We start from the raw sequence: 21,673 nt of genomic DNA, 5'->3' as shown, positions 1-21,673 counted from the left end.
AAAGTATAAAAGGTTGAAGTGGTTGCAATGATTGTGACGCCATATTAACACATTTTGCTGGGGACCCCCTGGAACCCCCCCACATGCACCCCACTTTGAGAACCAATGGACTAGTACAGGTCTAAGCGTGTGTGTGTGGGGGCAGAGAAGCCTTGCCTGAGCCCATAAGCCAAAAATACTCCCTCAGGAGAGGATTTCATCGATCTGATTTCCCGGACACCTGGGTTCGAATCCAGGTGGTTACACACACACAACTCCCCCACTAAAAGACTAACGGGTGGTTTACACTATAATAGAAAGTCAATATGAGAGAATGGCATGTACACACAGGCACATGTATGCATTTATATGGTGTGTAAAAGCCGCATAATAGGCGTGAAAGGTTTGGCCGTCAAACATGACATAGTTTACTTGATTGTTTCGTATGTATTGGTGCTGTATGTTGTGTTGTCATGGTAACCCAGAATGCATATAGAATGACAACATCTCTCACATAAACACACCCTCTACTCGGCATGACGTAGTCACACATGTAATGTCATGTATATGTAATGTTTGTATTGAGAATGCAAATGGAATAACCGTTATTATTACTGCATGGTGAACCTTTGAGAAGAAACCATGTGGTCTTCTTGTGTAGGGAGTAACAATGGTACAAGATGGAACTAAATGAAAAACAGAACACAATTACACACACATACACACACACGCAGCCTTTCTCCCTCTCTCTCACTCACTCACTCAAACACGCACACACGCGCGCACACACACACACACACACACACACACACACACACACACACACAGCCGTACTGTACACACAAAGGTCAGACTGCATGTTTGATCGTTGACTCTTAAGATCAATCCTGTTTCTCTCTCTCTATCTCTCTCTCACTCTCTCTCTCCTCCCCCCTCTCTCACACATGCACGCACGCACGCACACACACACACACACACACACACACACACACACACACACACACACACACACACACACACACACACACACACACACACACACACACACACACACACACACACACACACACACACACACACACACACCATCTGTCCCTTTGATCCGTGCACCTTAATATATTAACTATCAGAGTGTGTTGTGAGGTGCTGTGGTATGTGGTGTTCTCAGGCAGAAGAAACACAGTTAGCTTTGAAGTCTGAAGTCCAAAGCCACAGCAATCTCCCTCTCGTTCTCTCTCTCTCTCTCTCTTTGACATGACTTCATTACTTTTAATTACCGGACATTACAGTGAAGACAGACAGGAAGGTATAGAGGAGATGACATGTGACACAGTCCAAGTGCCAGATTTGATCACAGAACATTGGACAGACACATTAACACATCGCGTGCCAATCGCGTAGATCTACGCCAAACGATTTAAAGCCGCAGTGTGCCAGTCGCGTAGATCTACGCGACTCGCATTTCCCATGTTAAATCGAAAAAGTGCACATTCCGGAATTTTTTTCGACCCATTTCCGGTTCCGGGGCCGACCGGAAACGGAATAAAACTGGTTCCGGTTTTTTCGCTCGCATCCGTTTCCTGTCTGGGCGTCAGCTTAGAATCGATTTATCTCCCTTGTGGGTTTCCTCACCGCATCGTCCTGTCTAACGTTCTCGCCTGTAACTTCAAAATGGCGGCACGGATCGGCTCGGAGTTTTTTGTTTTTCTTTTTCACGGATCCCGTGTTTGTGTCGAACCAAATGAACGCGGATTTTAAACGGATTTAGCGGGGGCTATGACGACATGAAAAAAACAAAAAAACAACAAAAAGAGCTTGGCACTGGTAGGTACATTATGAGATTAACCTCTGGCGTTCAATGTGTAACACGCACACCACAATTAACTTCATTTCAGGATACTCCAGTAGTCCATTCAGCTAGCAGCGCACAGGACCACGACCACCATATTCTGTTGACAAATACACAGATAAAATGTGGTCCCACTTAAGAATGCTTTGGCATCACTGGGCTATGGGAGCATAACTAGCCAATTACAATGCTCCTGTCCCTCCGGCTTATGGGATATGTACCGGTACTAGCCAACTGCACTCAAGCTAATACAGTACACCGTCACAAGTATATAATATATGTTAGATTAACACCGAGACATACATTCATCAAAATGACAACATACCCGGCCAAATCATGAGAGTCGTAACGTCTGCGCACATTCATCAGAGTCTAAGCTGTCTTAAGTCAGTCTTTAGCCCCGTCGACATAGTTTAGACTGCCACATACAGCAGTCTGGAAATCAGGCATATATACATTTGCCAAAAGAGCATGCTGGATTTGACAACCATCAAGTAAATGTTGCAGCTTTTTACTTTTCAGTATAACTTTTGCAGCACATGTTTCAGCGACACATTATATACTTAGCGCTATGACAGCCAATGGAACACCATCCCTACAGTAAATGTATAGAGGTAATGTTGAAAAATGTGATGGTTTCACTTTAAGAAGGATATGATGTTATGAGAGACAATATAAGGTCGTTTGTCAAAAGAGGAAGAGAAAATCACAGTTACCTCTGGTGCCAACATATTTATGCTAATGACTTCCGTCTCTAGCTGGTGAGATAAGGCACAGATAGCGCGCTTATTTGTGTTGGACAGCAAGCAGGTTATTACAGGCAGGTGTATACAGCATATTATTGCTGTCAAGCGGAAATGTGTACACACACATTTCCGCTTGACAGCAACAGTATGCAATATGAATGTATGTAGGTATGTATAGGTATGTAGGTATGTAGGTACGCATGTATGCATGTATATATGTTATGTATGTATGTATGTAGGTATGTATGTATGTAAGTATGTAGGTATGTAGTTATGCATGTATGTAGGAAATCACAGTGAATGTAAGTACACCTGTTCTTAGTGTCATTAGGCAAACTGACACACCAGGACACCACTCTGTCAGTCTGACTGTCTGTGTAACGGTAGCTCTCCACCGCAACCGACGTCGGAGGCGGTAAGCGTTGGAAAGCTGCTGTAGAATGGCCGTAGTAGTGGGTACACTATCGAGTCGGGTCGCAAGTTGTAGCCAAGCGTCGGAAGCCGACCGAGCAACCAACTGATCTCCTGACTTCATTCGACTGCCAGTCTATAGTAATCTGCAGCGGTCTGTTTGGTGGAGAGCTACCTTAAGAGGATTATTGGTCAGCTCTGGAAATCACCCTGAGAATGCTACTGTATACCTCCGTGTGGGCACACAAACACACACACACACACACACAGACACACACACACACCACACGCACGCACGCACACACACACACACACACGCACGCACGCACACACACACACACACACACACACACACACACACACACACACACACACACACACACACGCACACACGCACACACTCACACACGCACACACACACACACACACACACACACACACACACACACACACACACACACACACACACACACACAAATGAAGTGTCATGCTGTCTCACTGGAAAGTCATGACAGAGACAGAGAGTGGGTGGGGGTGAGAAAACACTCGCTTGCAGTGGATTGACCATAGTTGTGAAACCAAGCCCTCTGTGTGTATGTGTATGTGTGTGCGCGCACGCGCTTGTGTATGTGACTGGCACATTTACCATGTCTCAACTAGTTCCTCTGTTACTGTAAGCGTCTGATACTGCCATCCGGCTCAGCCTGTCTTTCACCACGCACACACGCACACACACATACACTGCATGGCTAAAGTCAAAGTCATAGGCCATCACTATAATTTGATCAGCTATAAATACTCAACTCCAACAGCAGACTAATCCTGATGAACCAATTGGTGCTGTCAGGACAGAATGAGAGAGAGAGAGAGAGAGAGAGAGAGAGAGAGAGAGAGAGAGAGAGAGAGAGAGAGAGAGAGAGAGAGAGAGAGAGAGAGAGAGAGAGAGAGAGAGAGAGAGAGAGAGAGAGAGAGAGAGAGAGAGAGAGAGAGAGAGAGTGAGTGAGTGAGTGAGTGAGTGAGTGAGTGAGTGAGTGAGTGAGTGTGTGTGTGTGTGTGTGTGTGTGTGTGTGTGTGCGTGCGTGCGTGTGTGTGTGCGTGCGTGTGTCAGGAAATGACAGATAGATAGAGAAGCAAATGGAGAGTGAGGAGGAAGAGACAAGGATATCGAGACAGAAAGAAAACCAAAATGTAAGACAAAAGTTAGAACACACACACACACACACACACACACACACACGCGGTCAAGCTGCGACACACACAGCACTATGTGCAGAGCGGAGCAGTGTGTGGTGGAGATGCATGAGAAAGACAAACACAAGCATCCCAGGAGGACGAGACCCCGGACTGCCGAGAGAAAGAGACAAGACACACTGACAGACACTGCGTTTGTTCAGGGAAGACAAACGAAACGCTGCAGAGACCAGGGAGAGAGAGAGAGAGAGAGAGAGAGAGAGAGAGAGATTCACCTTGCAATGTAAACATTAAAAGGGGGGAATGTTTTGTCATTCTGACACATCGTATTATGGAGATATTTGTAGCAGAGTAGCCTTGTCTGGGGATGGGGGTGGGGGATGGGGGGTTCCCCTCTGACTGAGCGGTATGTTTGGTTTCCCATTCAGCAGACCCGGGTTCGAATCTACAGTGTAGGTGGTTATACACACTGATACTGCGGTTGCTGCAGCCCCCAGGTTCAATATTTCCACAACAACGCGTGCTTTCACCAACAGCAACAACATGTTGTGATGTGTCCTTTTATGATTTTAGGGATATCATGTAACTGCTAAAACTCTAATTTGAATATTCTGCTGACCTGATGAAGATTTTTTCGACTATTCAAATTTGAATTTGGAGACTGCCACAAAATATTATAAAAATAAGATTTTTCCGTGGCATCCCTATTTATGATATCCTCCTGCCTCACTCTAGATCAGAGCATCCACTAAATAAATCATATGGAAACTAATCATCTTCGATTTAACACTGCAAAGACCCAACTTGAATATCGTCTCTGTCGGGTGGAAAACCAAAACTTGTAAATTTTCAGGATTCAAATTCAAAAGCATCAAAAGTAGCAGATCTACAAGCTCAAAACGTGTCGCTTCGAGCCTCGTTTCGAGCTTGTGGATCTGCTACTTTTGATGCTTTTGTGTGACGCTGATCAAGTAGGACGTCAATTTACGAAAAAACTAGAATATGGAGATAAGAGGCTTCTGCCCGACAGCAACGATATGAAAGCTGCAATGCCATTTGTGTTGGGTATACACTGTATGTTTTTCACTTATTGCTGTCTGTCTAACCACCCTATATACTTCATTGACCGGAGCATAGCTCCCAGAGACCTATACTAGGCCCCAATCCCTTTTCCCTAGTCTACACTAAATCACTCTTCAGCTTTTTACAGTAGATCAACTATGTTCTACAAATGTTTGCCCTGGTTCATGTGGTAAATGACTATTCTAACGTGAAGGTGGAGAGAGAGACAGCAGAGAGAGAGAGAAAGCTTCAAACCAAGTTTGATGTGAGTTCATTAAATGAAAGTTAGCTCGTGTTCATTTACATCCCAAAACTAGATTAAAAATGTTTCAACACAATGAAATATGCTTTGAAGTTGTGAGTTTCATAAGCGATAATGAACAGTGAAGAGGTCATTATTAAGACATAAACCCTGACGAGGGTGATGCCGGTCTTGTATCATCACCCTGAAGGGGTTTATGTCTCAATAATGACCTCCTTATTGTTCATTAATGCTCTTACTACATGGCTACTTAATAAACTAATCAATTATTTGACAGAAAGTATAACAACAAACATGATTTCATTGATTTAAAAAAGGATTCCATTGCTTCTGCTAAAGAAAATAGTCTGTTAGATTCTACAGTTGCTACAGGTGTTGTGATTGAGCTGATAGTAAACGGTTTGTTACTGTTGATCACAGCTGTGTCTGCAATCGAGAATTCGAGATGTAACAGACGGCAGAATGCTGTGATTAACCAATCAGAAATGAGCATTCAACCCAGCCGTGTAAAACATTTGTAGAATTCTGTCTATGTTGTATTGAGATATGCTAAACACTTTGAATAATTCAGACACAAGCAAGTTAACCAGGCACTTAATTGTATGACAGTGTCGTCTGTCGTGTGAAAATAGTTCATCTACAAGATCACATCAGCTATTTTTGTGAAAATTTGGAATGGCCAAAATAGGGACACCAGGTTGAAAATGGTTAAATAACCCATTTTCAAGAGATCAACACCCAGGAAGGCAGAACATTGTGCAAATGAGCCTCTCCCAGTGTTCTTTAGAGGTGCTAATGTTGTCATTTGAATTGAGAGGCAGGGGGTCGGGAGGTGCAAAGCCATCATTTCGGAGCATTTGGAAGGTGTGAATGGTGATCCTTTGTAAACAACAGGTCCCCTTAAATGTTTTTCTTTCTCCAAATGGTGCCATTATGCAAATCGTTATGCACCAGCCAGTTCAAATCCACTAGGGTCATTTTCAATTAACATTTAGTTACCATTATCCATATCCAGAGAGACTTTACAAATGCATCAACAACAGACTAAGCTTTAGTTTCTTGAATGTGGGATATTATACATAAACAATTGTAAGACGCACAGTGCCATGTTTCTGTGAACAAAGACGATCACATCAGTGCCATTATAATGGACTACCTACCATAAGCTTTCTTTTATTTTCAACAAATGACATTAAAATACAGCAAAGTTATATTTGTCACTAACTTATATACAAGTACAAGCAGCAAAATCTTGCACTGAATTTAACAACATAAGTGCTTTCCAGTGGCTTACTCAAGTGTATTACTTAAGTAAAATGTTGAGGTACTTTTACTGGGAGTATGTCCCACTACATCTCAGATGCAAATATTGTACTTTTACTCCACTACAATTATTTGACAACTTTAGTTACAAGTTACTTTGTAGATTTGAATTAGTATTACAAAACACACATTAACCACTTCATCTCTGTATGCATTTCGGCCACTTAAAATAAAATTGAAAATAGCCGATCTACAAGCTCACAATGCGTTGTGACGCGACGCATTGTGAGCTTGTAGATCTGCTATTTTCAAAAGATTTGAAAACTTCTGAAATGGGACATTCTGCATAATGAGTACTTTTTGTTACTTTTGGTAATTTAAGTACATTTTGATGAAAAAAAAAGTACTTTTTCCACCACAGGTGTTTTCCTGATCAGCTTCTGATGGAGACCTACAGCAGAGAGTGAGGTCACACATGGGGGCTAGGCTTGACTGAGATGAAGAACAAACTACACAGAGAGAACAAGGGAGAGTGATTCAACGTCTGATACCAGCCAAAACAGCAACCACGACATGCTCAAGCATCGTCCAGCTGACTCACATCACGCTTGATTAAAAAACTTAAAAAGAAACCTTTTGTCACGTTGTGGCATCATCACAGATGTCAAAGCACAAATCAAACTGTGTGTGTCATCATCATCACCAGCTGGGCGTATTCCTCAACCTGAACGTTACCAGTGAATCATGAATCATACGCTGTGCAAGGTTAGACCGCACCTCAACAGGTGCTTTTAGAGCAAGTGGTGTTCAACGTGAGGCCTGAGGACCCCCAGAGCAGTGGCGTACGTACCCACTGTAGAGGCAGGGAACTAAGATCTCGCCTCCCCTAGAAAACCCAAATAACCCGAAAAGGTGTGTCATGCGTGCTTAATGTCCTCAAAGTCACGCATCCAACAAGCTGCGTAGCAAACTGAGCAAATTGGACCTTCCGTTCCAGAGATAATGGCCAAAACATCTTGAAAACGGCCACGTTCGCCGATTTTCGATTGAGTTGAAATTTCTTTTTTAGGGGTAATAGTGGGGGTGCAAAAAAAAAATCTCGCCTGCCCTAAATGTGATTCCTGGGGACGCCAAAGCACCAGAGGACAGCTAAATGTCACCATTTACAAGTAAATACAACTAGAGAATCATACAAGAATGTCTATTTTGTCAATACCTATAGTATATCTAGAAAAGGTAAATGTACCAGAGATGAAAAAGAAATAAAAACATCTTATCTAGTCTAGGCCTAAAGGGTTTGATCCTTGAAACGAAACACATCAAACACAAAGACTATGATGGAATCCTACAGTTTAAACATAACCGAATCCTCCAAACTAGTTTGTCAAATAAAGCAACCATCCAATAACATGAAGCATTTAATCACCGACTGAATAGAGTAACTTGGAGAATTAGGTCCACAACACTACACAGCAACAAGTGAACTACGCTATATATCTTTAGGCTGCAGCTTGCCTGTGTTTCTGCAAGATAACATTCAGGGATATGTTTCTGAACAGCAAACTCTTTACAAGTTTTATCAGCCCCTGAGATTGTGCTTTGATAACCTCCAGCAGCACATGGGCAGAAACCACATGCACGCTAGCACACCGCATGCGTGCCATGCATGCTGCAACACCAGTTGCACACACGCGCACACACACACACACACACACACACACACACACACACAGCTTGTGTCATCCTGATAAAAACAAGTGGTTTGGGGTTTTGCAGTCAGGAACCAACGCATGCAACAACACAGCATTCTGTTCTTTGTCTGGTGACCCCCCCCCCCCTCCCCTGTCAGAAGACCTCACGGACCCCCATCTGGGTCCCCAGCCTGCACCGGTTGAGAAAGAGCACCTCAGAGTGTCTGTGACCGTGTGACCGGACATTTGCTGTAAAAAAAAAAAAAAGAAACAGGGGGGAGGGGGGGGGCAGTTGCATAGCAACAGCCTGACAATTCAAACATGTATCAATTAACACCCGGGCTTGAGTTGACTTTGTTCCGGGCCTCTTTCTGAGATGTGACGCTCAAAAGGAGCGGTCCCCACTTTGAAGAACATCTAAATTCTGCTCCTCTCTTCTCTAAGAAAGTGCATGCTAACTGAGACAAGACAGAAGCTTTTTTCCCTACCTCTACCCCCCCCCCTTCCATCTTCCATCTCCCTCCCGCCCCGTGCTGAAGTGGACCGATCCTGTCAGGGCCTCATTGTTATAGCTGAGGGCATTGAACGCAGCCCGCCGAGACCCGCGGCCCGGGTAACACCAAGTACACAAAAAGCGGGGGTGTGGGGGGGTGTATAGTAACTCCTACCTTCTCTCATTCACAAAACACAACAGTTCTCCCCACAGCTTCCTCGGCAAGACGGTTCACAGCCACCCGGAGAGAGAGAAGGCCGCTCCGCACGCAGCACAGGCATGGAGGGGAACAACAAAATATACGTCCCCTCCTAAGTCCTCCTCTGCTATCGTTCCTCCTCTCTGGGAAAAGTTTGTCCGGCGGGAGAAGAAGAAGAAGTGATGGATCCCACACAATGATCAGAGGTGTAACTGTCTCTCTCTCTCACTCTCTCACTAAACTCACTCTCTCTTTCCTTCTCTACCTCTCACTCTCTGCCTCTCACTCTTCTGCTGCCTCTTTCCCCGATGTGTGTGAGAGCAAGAGTGAAGGAGAGACACAGAGACAGAGAGAGAGAGAGGGGGGGGGGGGGGGGGGGGAGGAGGGGACACCATTCACATGCAGATAGACCAAGGAGCTCGTGCTAATCCCCAAGAGGAGGAGGAGGAGGGGGGGGGAGTATGCTCCCTCCCTCCCTCCCCCCATAAGACTCATTTACACACGAGTGGATGTCAGTCATATACTCTGTGGGCTAAAGAGAGAGAGAGCGGAGCCTGATTTATACCTCACTGCATGCATGCCGGCGTTGCGCTGCAGAAATATAGCAGATCTACAAGCTCACGCTGCGTCTCACCAGTGATGCATCGCGAGCGTTTAGATCTGAATTTTTGGCTGCCCGACACCGTCGCACAGACAGACAGACAGACAGACAGACACAGAGCACCCTGCTGGCTGCAGAATCCAGTGTGTAATAAGTAATTGACCTATAAAATCAATTAGCAGAGGAAAACACTGGTACTTTGAAGAGGGTAGGCTTATCCCCCAACAAACACACACACACACACACTAAGACACACTCACACGTTCCTCTTCCTCTCTCCCTCGTTCCCTCGCTGCGGTCTCTTTCTCAGACCATACGATTCACATCTCGCCGTGGAGATCTGAATCCCTCTGAGTTAAATTAACACTCTGGAGTTTATACTGTGTAGCCTCGCTTCAGCCTCTTCAGGCAGGGAGGGGGTGTGGGGGTCCAGCTCCCATGATGCAGTTCTGAGCAACAAAAGGTTCAGCATGGCTTCACTCCCTCAACGTGTGTGTGTGTGTGTGTGTGTGTGTGTGTGTGTGTGTGTGTGTGTGTGTGTGTGTGTGTGTGTGTGTGTGTGTGTGTGTGTGTGTGTGTGTGTGTGTGCGTGCGTGTGTCGTTTATTTCTCACTAAAATACAAAACTTTGTGTGCACAACTTAATGTCACGTGCACATACAAGGGAAGCTGGGGAGGACAGTATTCAGGGAGGAGTGAGAGAGAGAGAGAGAGAGAGTGAGGGAGAGAGACACAGAGAGAGAGAGGGAGGGAGGGAGGGAGCGAGCTGAAAAGACTCCTGGCACAAGTGGGAAGAGAGAGAGGCTGATGGGATTGTTGGAGGCACAAAGAGACCTCACACACCTCCTTTTTCCTCCACTCCATTCAACTGCGCTCGCTCGCTCTCTCTCTCTGTCTCTCTCTCTCTCTCTCTGTTCGTTTCAATTCGAATGGGCTTTACTGGCATGTGAAACATACGTTTAAATTGCCAAAGCACGTGTGAAATGAAAACAAGCAAAACTAACAAAAATGTATGTATATGGTTAAAATATAGGCCTACTCCCATTTTTTCTCCCATCCACCTTCTCTGCCCCTCTGGCCTCTTTAAAGGCCACACACATGCATGCACTTGCACACACGCGCGTGTGTGTACACACACACACACACATATAACCAAATGGCCGTTACGAATGTAATGGGTAAATGAACACTGAGGGGTTTCATTGTGCAGAGGTCCAAACAATGCAGGGATGAAAGGCGTCTTGGCATTTGAACGGCTTGTTATCTGTCATTACTTTCCTGTGTCAGACACTTGGCACAGATCCCCATCACATTCAGGGGCCCTAAAAATAGTTGATCAGACCTGTAAGCACAAACAATGCATGCTGCTATGGCTTCTATAGATAATGGGTGGGGGTAATCAAACACATCAATTTAACCAATAATAATAAATAATTCATAATCGATAATTTTATAAAATAATCAATGCATAATCAATCCCTAGTGTGTGCATGTCATTATAGGCGGAAATGTCAAAGAAATTGAGAAATAGTTAAGATAGGCAATCTACAAGCTCACCACGCACCGCGATGCTACGTGTTGTGAGCTTATAGATTGCACGACTATTTTTGCACGACACCCTTCTGCGATGAAGAATGCTTAAGTGGTTGATCGATTCAGAAATGTAAAAAAAAAAAATACAAACGCTTCTCGATTATTCGATGAATCAAAAAAGTAATCGATAGACTAATGGCTAAGAGAATAATCAATAGTTGCAGCACTTATTAATGAGTAGCTCTGGTCACTGTGGTGGGGTGGTCAGAAGTATCCATTGACTTAAAGAGGGTTTGTTAGCAATGCTAATGAGCCCCCAGACCCCCGGTTAATACAAAAAAAGAACTTTCCCAGAGCACATTGTGATACAACGCGAAAAGTCCACTTCAATACAAACATCAAAGTGATTTACACACACACACACACACACACACACACACACACACACACACACACACACACACACACACACACACACACACACACACACACACACACACACACACACACACACACACACACACACACACACACAGAATCATAAACGCATAAAAAGGGTCAAGAGCTGTTTGAAAGGACAGAGTTCAGAAGACAGACACACACACACACACACACACACACACACACACACACACACGACTAAAAGAGTGTTTCTTTACCTGCTATGAAGAGAGGAGAGCGGTTATAGGGAGCAGCAGGCAGTGACACACAAACACAGAACTACTCAGGATGTTAGAACACTGCCCGTGTGTGCGTGTGTGTGTGTGTGTGTGTGTGTGTGTGTGTGTGTGTGTGTGTGTGTGTGTGTGTGTGTGTGTGTGTGTGTGTGGGAGCAGCGTATCACTGTGAGGGCAGGAACATGACAGAGTTGAGAGTTAACGCACGCACACACGCACAAGTGTGTGTGTGTGTGTGTGTGTGGGCGTGGCAGGTTCTGTGTCACAGGGATGATGCATTTCCTGGCCCGTGGGGCAAGCGTTTCCTGGTTAGATCTTCAACACTCTGCCAATTTCTCTGTGTCTCTCTTTATTGTCTCTCTCTCTCTCTCTCTCTCCCTGTTGATTCTCTCTCTCTCTCTCTGCCTGCCTCTCTTTTTTTCCCCCTTTAATTCTCTCGGCTGCTTTATCGCTCTCTTTTGTCTCTCCCTTGTCACCTCTTTGTGTCTTTATTTCTCCACCACTTTTCTCTCCGACGGTTCCCCTTGCCAAAACGTTTGTCCGTGGCACTACGGCAACCCCGGGTGCCCTTGTGTGTATGTTTGTTTATGTCTGTGAACTAATCCCTCTCAAGCAAAAGGCTGTCTCTGCATCTTTTTATAACGCGTCCCCTTCACAGCAAACTCCATTAACTCCCGAGAGTTAATGGACGTTTGCAATCCTCAGTGTTAATTTATCCATTTTGTAACTCCGAAAGAGTACGAGCGGAACCAAGTGGTCCATTTGGTTCTGCTCGTACGCTTTTTGGAGTTACGGGCCCTGGAGGGTCCATTCGGCTACACCGGTTTAGAGAATTAAAAACCGTCTCTCCTTTCCTCGCCTGCGAAAAAAGCGACATTTCCTGGCAAACCGAAAACGATGACTGCAAATGAAATCTGCAAGGCAGGGAAAGGACGATTTCAACAGATTTGTTTTGTTCTCCTTCTCTCTCTCTCTCTGTCTCTCTCTCTGTTTGAAATGACCATTAGGACACTCACTGGCGTCGGGCTGTGTGAGTCCTGAGAAAGACGAGCGGAGACCACTCTCAGATTATACTATTCCCAGACATGTCACATTCCCATCCCACTCCACCTTCCTACGCCATGGAAATACAACCTATGGGGAGGGGGGGACAAGAGGACAACGTCTTAATCCACTTGTTCCTCCATTGTTTCCCCGCTTTGCTGACTTCCTAGCTGGGTCTATTTTGCTGTATTCGCAGTCCAACAAAATGAGGTGATGTTTCCTGGAAGCTATTCGTCTGCACACCGGTGGTTCTCAACCTTTTTTCTCTGTGATCAGGGCCCACTCGAAATTCTCCAAAGCGTTCGAAAAAAACACCTGTCTGACCACTTGACACGGCGGCCGTTAAAGTGGTCAGACAGCCGCGTGCGTTTTCAGGGCATGGTTTTATTTTAATGATCAATCGATTGGGTTCCGGCTCGGATCAATGGAACCGATGTCTATCAGTATCACCATGAACTTTTAAAGGTTTTAAAGAAAAAATACCATGACTTTTTGTTAACACATTAAAACTGGGAAAGCATCTGTGTCATTTTAGATTTTAGCTATATATGTATGTGTTTTTGTTTGTTATTCTATTTATAGTGGCTCATAGGAATAGACTACGTGACAACCAGGAATAGTTTGGTGACCACCGAAGAGGCGGTTGACGGCCGGAATGTAGACGGCAAACGGGAGCAGTATGGGTTAACGCCCCCCAGCCTGTGTCTTCCGTGAGGAAGAAGCCCAACAAACCCACGGTGAGGCCTTTAAGGAGGGCCTTCCAGGCAAGCCGCAAGTGGAGCCTGTAGTACCACCACGGCCCAAGACACATCACGCCGGAGTGAAATGTTTGGAGCGGATGAGTCTGGTGCAACGCTCAGGTCCTGGACCTGGTGAGACGAAGGAGGGACATGATGGGCAGGAGGCCATCCACAGAGCCTATAGTCCCTCCACGTGCCAGAGCCTGATCCGGAGAAGCGGATTGAGTGGCCCTGTCTTGCCCTATAAGAGGACTGACCTTTGGGTAGCTACTGGGACGTAAGTCAGGGCTTGATCAACCCCGGCTGGGTCAACTGGGCAAGGGTGTATGTTGCGAGACCCGAAACACCCGTCGACCCCAGGCTACAACACTGATGATACGTCCCAGGTGCATCCATGTGATGTTTTTTATATATATATATATACACATAACCTCTCACATTACCTCTCTCCACCAGGAGAGGGAAACAACAGACATAAATCTTGCAGATTGTAGATTTAAATATGGTTTTATGGACTTGTTGATGATTGAGTGTGTGCCTGCGGTGTTGGCAACGGCCACACACATGCACATATTAATTACATTCAATACCCTACAAATTTGACTTAACCATCTCACGTTTATCAGGTCATTGTATAAGTTGAGAGTGTTTCAGCTAGGAAACGAGGTTGCCAAACACTTCTCCAAATACATAATCACAGAGGGGGGAGGGGGAGAGAGAGAGAGAGAGACAGAGAGAGAGAGAGAGAGAGAGAGAGAGGTGGAGGTTCCATCACAGCAAGTTTTCCAGTGCTATTAAGTGCTGATTTATCAGCGACAGTTTGAAGTTGTAAATTTGAGGGCTGATTTGAGAGTTGCTTGTTCAAGCGTTGAGCTGATATGGCTCGGGGGTGGGCAGTTTACTTTTCATATACATGTTAAATGATCTGTCATGGATGTTGACACTTTTACAGTGTTTGAATTTCAAAGATATGATTTGCTGTTTCAATGTAGTCTTCGTCGTCTCCCATTTAGATAGAGGGTGCAGGTTTAAACTTCCACTACATTGGGCTCAAGATGGTTTCGGTTTGCACAATGTCTTCAGAGATTCAGTTATTTGAGAAGCAGGGTGATACTGTTTGGCTTTGAACATTAGAATTGAATGTATCCTTCATTAGCAACCATATCAAATGTTAGCATCACACACCACATGTGGACATTGAACGTCATGGGTGTTCCCACACTCGCTGTGATGAAATATCAACAACCAAAGGTTTTGTGTGATGGTGCAATGAGGATGTAACTGGAGTTTTTTCTCTCGTTTGCCTCTTTAGTTGTATTTATACTAGAAGTGGGTATATTAAAATGTTCAAGGTGGTCCTGGCCTTAAAGGAACAGAGCCGTGTGACAAAATTCTCAGAAACAGGCCTTATCTGTAAAGTGACAGGGTACTAAAAAAATGATGCGCGATGGGCCAGTAGTGCTTGCAAAAGTCACTTAACTTCTGCTGCAGCTAATGTTTGCATCATTATAGTCCCACACTGAAGGGACAGTGGGATTGTTGTCTTTTTTTTTGTTGCTGAAGGAATGTATCGTTCTTCTGAATGACCAACCAGACAGAGAGAGTTCAGCCACTGTTCATGAGAACATCATTACTTGATTGGCTGGTTTTCAATGGAAAGTCTGCGTTTATTCACATGCGATTGGATTAGCCACACATTGCATGTGCTCTGCCTTGTGTAAAAACCGAAGGAATACCTCAACATTAAAAAAAAGAAACTATCCAATACAATACAATTTTGGATTTTTAATAAAGACAAACATGACTGATGTAGTCTCTATTATGACAGAAACAAGTTTTGTATTTGTCTTGAGGTATGATGATACACTTTATTAATTCCCAAAGGGGAAATTCACATTTTCACCACCAGCAAATGTGCTAAATGTATTATATTAGCAGCCTTGTTTGGGGCTGCTGTCTGGCGCCACTTGAATATGGGCTTGATGGTTGGTATCCTTTGTCTTTCCTTGTTAATTGGCCTTTTAAATGCATGCACACACTGACATCATCACGCACCACAGAGTGCACTGACTGGACACTTAGGTATGGAGAGACAGTAAAGGTATCATACTACTTAGTTGCACGCCGGAAACAGTCAATCTACAAGCTCACAACGGTCCGCGGTGCGGCTATTAGACAAAGGGAGAGGGGGAGCAACTGTCAACATACAGTGTGTGTAAGTGTTTTAAACTGACTTAACACACACACACACACACACACACACACACACACACACACACACACACACACACACACACACACACACACACACACACACACACACACACACACACACTAGCAGAGAGGAATTTGAAGTGTGTGCCTCATAGCGAGTGTCAACATGTAGAAGACTCAAGACAAGGAGGACATAGGCTGCTTGCTGTCTCTCTGGGTCTCTGCACCTCCCTACTAAGAAATGCTGGGGGGAAAACAATCTTTGATATGCACAGAGCCAGCAGCACAGAAAATGTTCCTTTACAGTACAGAGATATGGAGTTGATTTAACAAATTGTACTTTTTGTTTTTAAACCCCCAAACAGATTAGCCCCCACAGTACATCACTGATCTGCTAACTCCGAGAGGAGGGGAGGCCCATGGATACCTTCACTGTGGCTGAATTACAAACCAGCAAAATCAAACATCCTAGTGCTGCCCCCATGTGGTGAGAAGGTATAACTACAACCCTGAAATATTCCACATACACACACGTGCACGCGCGCTTGCACAAGTGCGTTAACATATGTATGCACGCACGCACGCACACACACATGCAGGGACGCACACGCACACACACACACACACACACACACACACACACACACACACACACACACACACACACACACACACACACACACACACACACACACACACACACACACACAATCTTATCAGATGTGAGATTGTGATATCTCTCACCTGTGTAAGCAAAAGCGAAAAGTGTGCGGCGCACTTATCTAAACTATCTATGCACAGGCTCTGACGCAGAACCGGGCAGACTATCAGACAGGTCCATAAACAGTGCAGAAACAGGATCTAGTTGTGTAGGAAACCTTTAGGACATGGCCTTCAATACCCCATTGTACTGCTAAAGCCCCCCCAATACCCCCCCCCCCCCCCCCCCTGCAATGCATTATGCCTTGCATCTGTCCTGCATTAGTGCTGTGCAGAGAGAGAGTCCTTATGGAAGTTCACATCCAATGCGTTTATGCAACATCTTTCCTGCATTAGTACACAAGACAATCCAAAAAACTGTGGTCAAGGGACAACCGGGGGTCCTTGAGGGGGTTCCAGAGGGTCCCCAGCAAAATGACTGATAGTTCCCCAAACCAAAAAGGAACATTCACATTTCTGTAGCTCTGACAGTGTACAAATGAAACCAAATGGACCCTTCCTTGCCGTTCTACAGTATTTCTATAACAGCAGGCACCACACACATAAATTCAGCTTTAATATGATAAATGTGTGCAATGCTGTTAATGTGGAAATTCAACTCAAATCCTATGAGAAACCGTCATCTCCGGACGCCAGTGGAATGAAACCGTTTTAAACTAGACTGTCTGTTTCCCTTGAAAACGTATATTCATATATATATACACATCGTCTCTGTCGGTGTGGAAACCTCATATGTCCTGTTACTTTTCAGGATTCAAATTCAAAAGCATCAGAAGTAGCAGATCTACAATCTCAAAACGAGTCGCTTCGCGCCGCGTTTTTGCGCTTGCGGATCTGCTACTTTTGTGTGACGCTATACTATGATCAAGTCGGGCGTTCATTTACGAAAATAAAGTTAGACTATGGAGATGAGAGGTTGTCTGCCCCGACAGCGTCGACATTCATCATGTTGGGTATAAGTTGGGCAGATTCCAACGGAACTTGGCGGTTCCAGGAGCCCAGACAGATTCTTCCAACACAAATAAGGGATAATTGTATTTGATATGACCAGGCATCAGTCACTTGTGTTTACATTATCTTAACATGCTGTACTCTGATGCAAGTGAGTTTAATGTTTCACTGTCATTCCTGAATTGTTACACATCAGTCACTTTAAATTACCAATCTAATTTTCCTCTTAAAACACATTAAGACCTGAGACGGATTCTAGAAATGCCTTCTAAGGGCCTTGTTTTTTGCAGCCAGAGCGTTCTAAAAAACGGAGTAGTTTGCAGCGCATTCTGTCCCAATAACCAGTGACGCACCTGCCACTCACTTTCAGGACCCTCCCCGTAGCCTGCAGTTGCTCAATTACGTTTTCCTGAGTCTTGGGACGGTCCGCCTCCGACTCACCCGATTGGACAGAGGGGGAAAAGCAGCATCTGTCTCGAGCATTTAGTATCTGCTTCAAATAGACGTGGCGTATAGAGCGCATAAGTGCAAGGTGTGCGCGACACACAGAAAGATACGCAGGACCATAAAACTACGCCATTCCCATTGAAAAGCATTGGCAGAATCCACCCTCATAGGTAGGATTAAACTGCGCTGTGGCCGTGCCCTAAATCAGTAGTTCTCATTTTCAAGATTTTTCAAAAACAGATGCACGAAGTGACGCGATGTGAGCTCGTATATCTGCTATTTATGAATAGCCAACACTAAAAATCTAAAATGACACAGATGCTTTCCCGGTTTTAATGGGTCACTAACCTTAAATGACCTGAAAGGTATGGGTAAGTGATATATTTTGGCTAAAACAAAAAGGTTTTTGTTGAAAGGTTAAAGCACTATATTGGGATATAGAGTGTAACAGGGGTCACAGGGGTCTCCCCGTCTCTCCAACTCTTTGATAAACAGAAAATACATTTTCAGGTATAGGTGACAAAATGTCAGCCAATCAGGAGAGAGTCGTCAGAGTACCCATTTATCAGCTTCAATTGTATAGTCAATCAATAAATCAATCAATTTTATAGTGTTCCCGTTGCAATTTTGTCTGCTCATTTCTTTGTGTCTTCACTTCCAATTTCACTTGTTTAATCTGTATTCTGTCTGAGTTCTCTATCCTGATTGGATAAAATAGATATACTGACCCGAAAATCTATTTTCTATTGAATAAAGAGCTGGAGAGACATGGAGACTCCTGTTACTGAACAAACACTCTATACAGCAATACGTACTATCAGAATATAGAGCTATTTAACACTTATTTTAACCAAAAGAAAATCACTTACCCAACCTTTAATTCTATTTGAAAAATATAACTCGACTTGTAATTGAATCCAAGATATGAATACGTTAAACTTAACAGTGTTGCCGTTGTTGTTTCTAAGAGACGTGGACAAAAACAACAGGTTTGTGAAGGATTATAACGAGCATCCATCTTGTGTTCACATTAGATGATGTCGGGGCTTGCTGCTGTGACACGAGGAATGTGTTCATTTGCTAATGCAGGACTCTAATTTCCCTTAATGGGTCATGGTTGGAGTAGAGGAATGTGTCCTGGCTGTCTCTCTCCTTTCTTCTCCTTTGTGTGGTATGTTCAGTATGTTTTGGTTGTTATTGCTCTTTTGTCATGTAGGTAACGTGTGTGTGTGTGTGTGTGTGTGTGTGTGTGTGTGTGTGTGTGTGTGTGTGTGTGTGTGTGTGTGTGTGTGTGTGTGTGTGTGTGTGTGTGTGTGTGTGTGTGTGTGTGTGTGTGTGTGTGTGTGTGTGTGTGTGTGCAGAAAAGTCAACAACCCAACCCATCCTCTTATTTTCTGTAGCATCTCTGTTTCGATAGGTCTTAAGGTTCCGTAGAGCCTCTGGAAAAGGCTGAAAGACATGCTGTCTGCCATGCAGGAATGGAGTACTGTGCTGTATACATATATATACGTATTCTTTCTGTCAAAAGCGCCATAGGTCACCTATAGGAATGTTCAGGGGAGGGCTGCGGTCAGAAAAATAAAACTTTCAATAGAACGATACTTCTATTGAAAGCTGTATATGCCAGGTTCTTGTGCACCACTGCACCCCTAGAAGCAAAAACTGTTGGACTTCTAGATAATGTAATTCACAAACCATGTTCCGAAAAAGTGTTACTTTGGCACAACTTTCTCAGTCAGTTGATCATGCACATAATCTTAAAAATAGAACAATAATGAAAAACACAGCTTCTTCACAAACTATATTAAAAAAAGTGCCACGGTTGTCATTTTAAAATAAATACAGTACATATTTTTCTCATGTATTTAATATATTGTACCCCACAACCCAGTAGCTCAATTGACCCCGTAAACACAATCTAAACAAGTAAATGGTACACAGCAGGACGGACCAAAGTTTGGGAACCACTAGCACTCCATGAGCACTCCCATCCACCAATGGCTACTGTAATGTTAACATCAACCTACATGAAATAAAGCAAAAATAAAATCTCATGACTTGAAAATGTAATGATGTTTAGGTATTATCATTCTACACAGAGCCAACCAGTTGAATAAATCACAGATTGACCCTTTGACCTTTTGCTTTTATGAAATTTCTGAGACCATTCATGTTTGTAGTATAAGTATTCTATCGCTAGTTTGACCATTTCAAATACTCTTCCATCGTAAAATGACCGATAGCCGAAAATAGCAGATCTACAAGCTCACAACACGTCGCAGCGCGACGTGTTGTGGGCTTGTAGATCTGCTATTTTCATTGCGCCACATGCTTTCAACGAAGACATAATGGCTTGAATGGAATCCAAATGTCTGAAATTCAGTCGTGGCGACTGAGAACTGTAAATCCATGAACCTATAATTGGTGCTGAATACTTGGTTTATGGATTCAGTGAAACATGGGGTAGCTCCTCTTACCCAAATAACTCAACCTTTACTGTCCGTGGGAATGAAGGAGGGCATGACTATCTGAATGCCATTGTATTTCTTTAATGTGATAATAACCGTGTCATTGCAATGTTGTGTGTGTGTGCGTGTGCGTGTGCGTGTGCGTGTGCGTGTGCGTGTGTGTGTGTGTGTGTGTGTGTGTCTGTCTACAGATCACTTTCACATTTCTAAACATAATTCAGGAAAGACATGTCACAGCCAAAGACAAGTATGGCCCGCATGCTATTATACAAGTCATTACACTGTCAGACGTACACTTCTCACATTACACTGTTTGGGAAAGAGGACTTGAAAAACATTTCAGTCATTCAGATCATGACATCACGAGAGGGGCTTCTCCCTACAAGGTGTCACTATAACTCACATGAACCCGCCGGCTGTTTGCACACAGTAAAAACCACGAGTGCTAATTTAATCTCTTTCCCTTTGGTCTCTCACTCTACCGCAGGGGTCATCAAAATATTTTCAGGCCAAGGACCCCTTAGCTGAGAGAAAGATGAAGCAGGGACCCCCCACTACATATTGTATAAAATTGTGTTACTCTCTCATAGATCTCATAGATTACGTCATAGAAGACCCCTGTTGAAGACAGCTATCCTCTCTCTAGTTTCATGGAACACTACAAAACGATGGAGCGCACACAAAAAAACAAAGGAAGAATTTCACACACAGCTGAAAACCTGTGATGTGATGAATAAACTGACTATGATTATTCTGCGTGACAAATAAAGACTATTTCGCATCAAACTATTCATAATAGTCGATGCCTCATTCATACCGGCTGATGCTTTTATTTGCGGGGAAGAATTATGTTGCTTTATTGCAACGCAATATTTGCGTTGTGTGTACTCAGGATAATGAATTACATGGAGAAAAAAATAAATGTTCCCGGTTTGTAAGGATCTTTTACAATCAAGGTTTCTCATAGCTGGGACCCCAGATAAATCTTTTTATAAAAGTTAAAATCGTGGCTCAAATCTGTGTGCACACAGACAAATACAGACAAAGACACGAATATTCCTCTCTGTTATTCATTTCAATTCAGTTTGGTTAAAGTCAATGTAGACTTTAGTCTGCTTTGATGGCATGAATGC

At 44.0% G+C, this 21,673-nt stretch overlaps 1 protein-coding gene across 1 annotated transcript in view; it reads right to left on the bottom strand.

Annotated features, from left to right (window-relative positions):
- LOC311056301 (uncharacterized protein) overlaps positions 1-21,673 on the bottom strand; it is a 109,715-nt gene that overhangs the window by 22,696 nt on the left and 65,346 nt on the right. The window lies entirely within an intron of this gene.

The sequence above is a fragment of the Gymnoscopelus microlampas genome (assembly GCF_963454915.1).
Source record: "Gymnoscopelus microlampas genome assembly, chromosome: 11".
Classification (NCBI taxonomy): Eukaryota; Metazoa; Chordata; class Actinopteri; order Myctophiformes; family Myctophidae; genus Gymnoscopelus; species Gymnoscopelus microlampas.
This window is presented reverse-complemented; position numbering and strand designations above follow the sequence as displayed.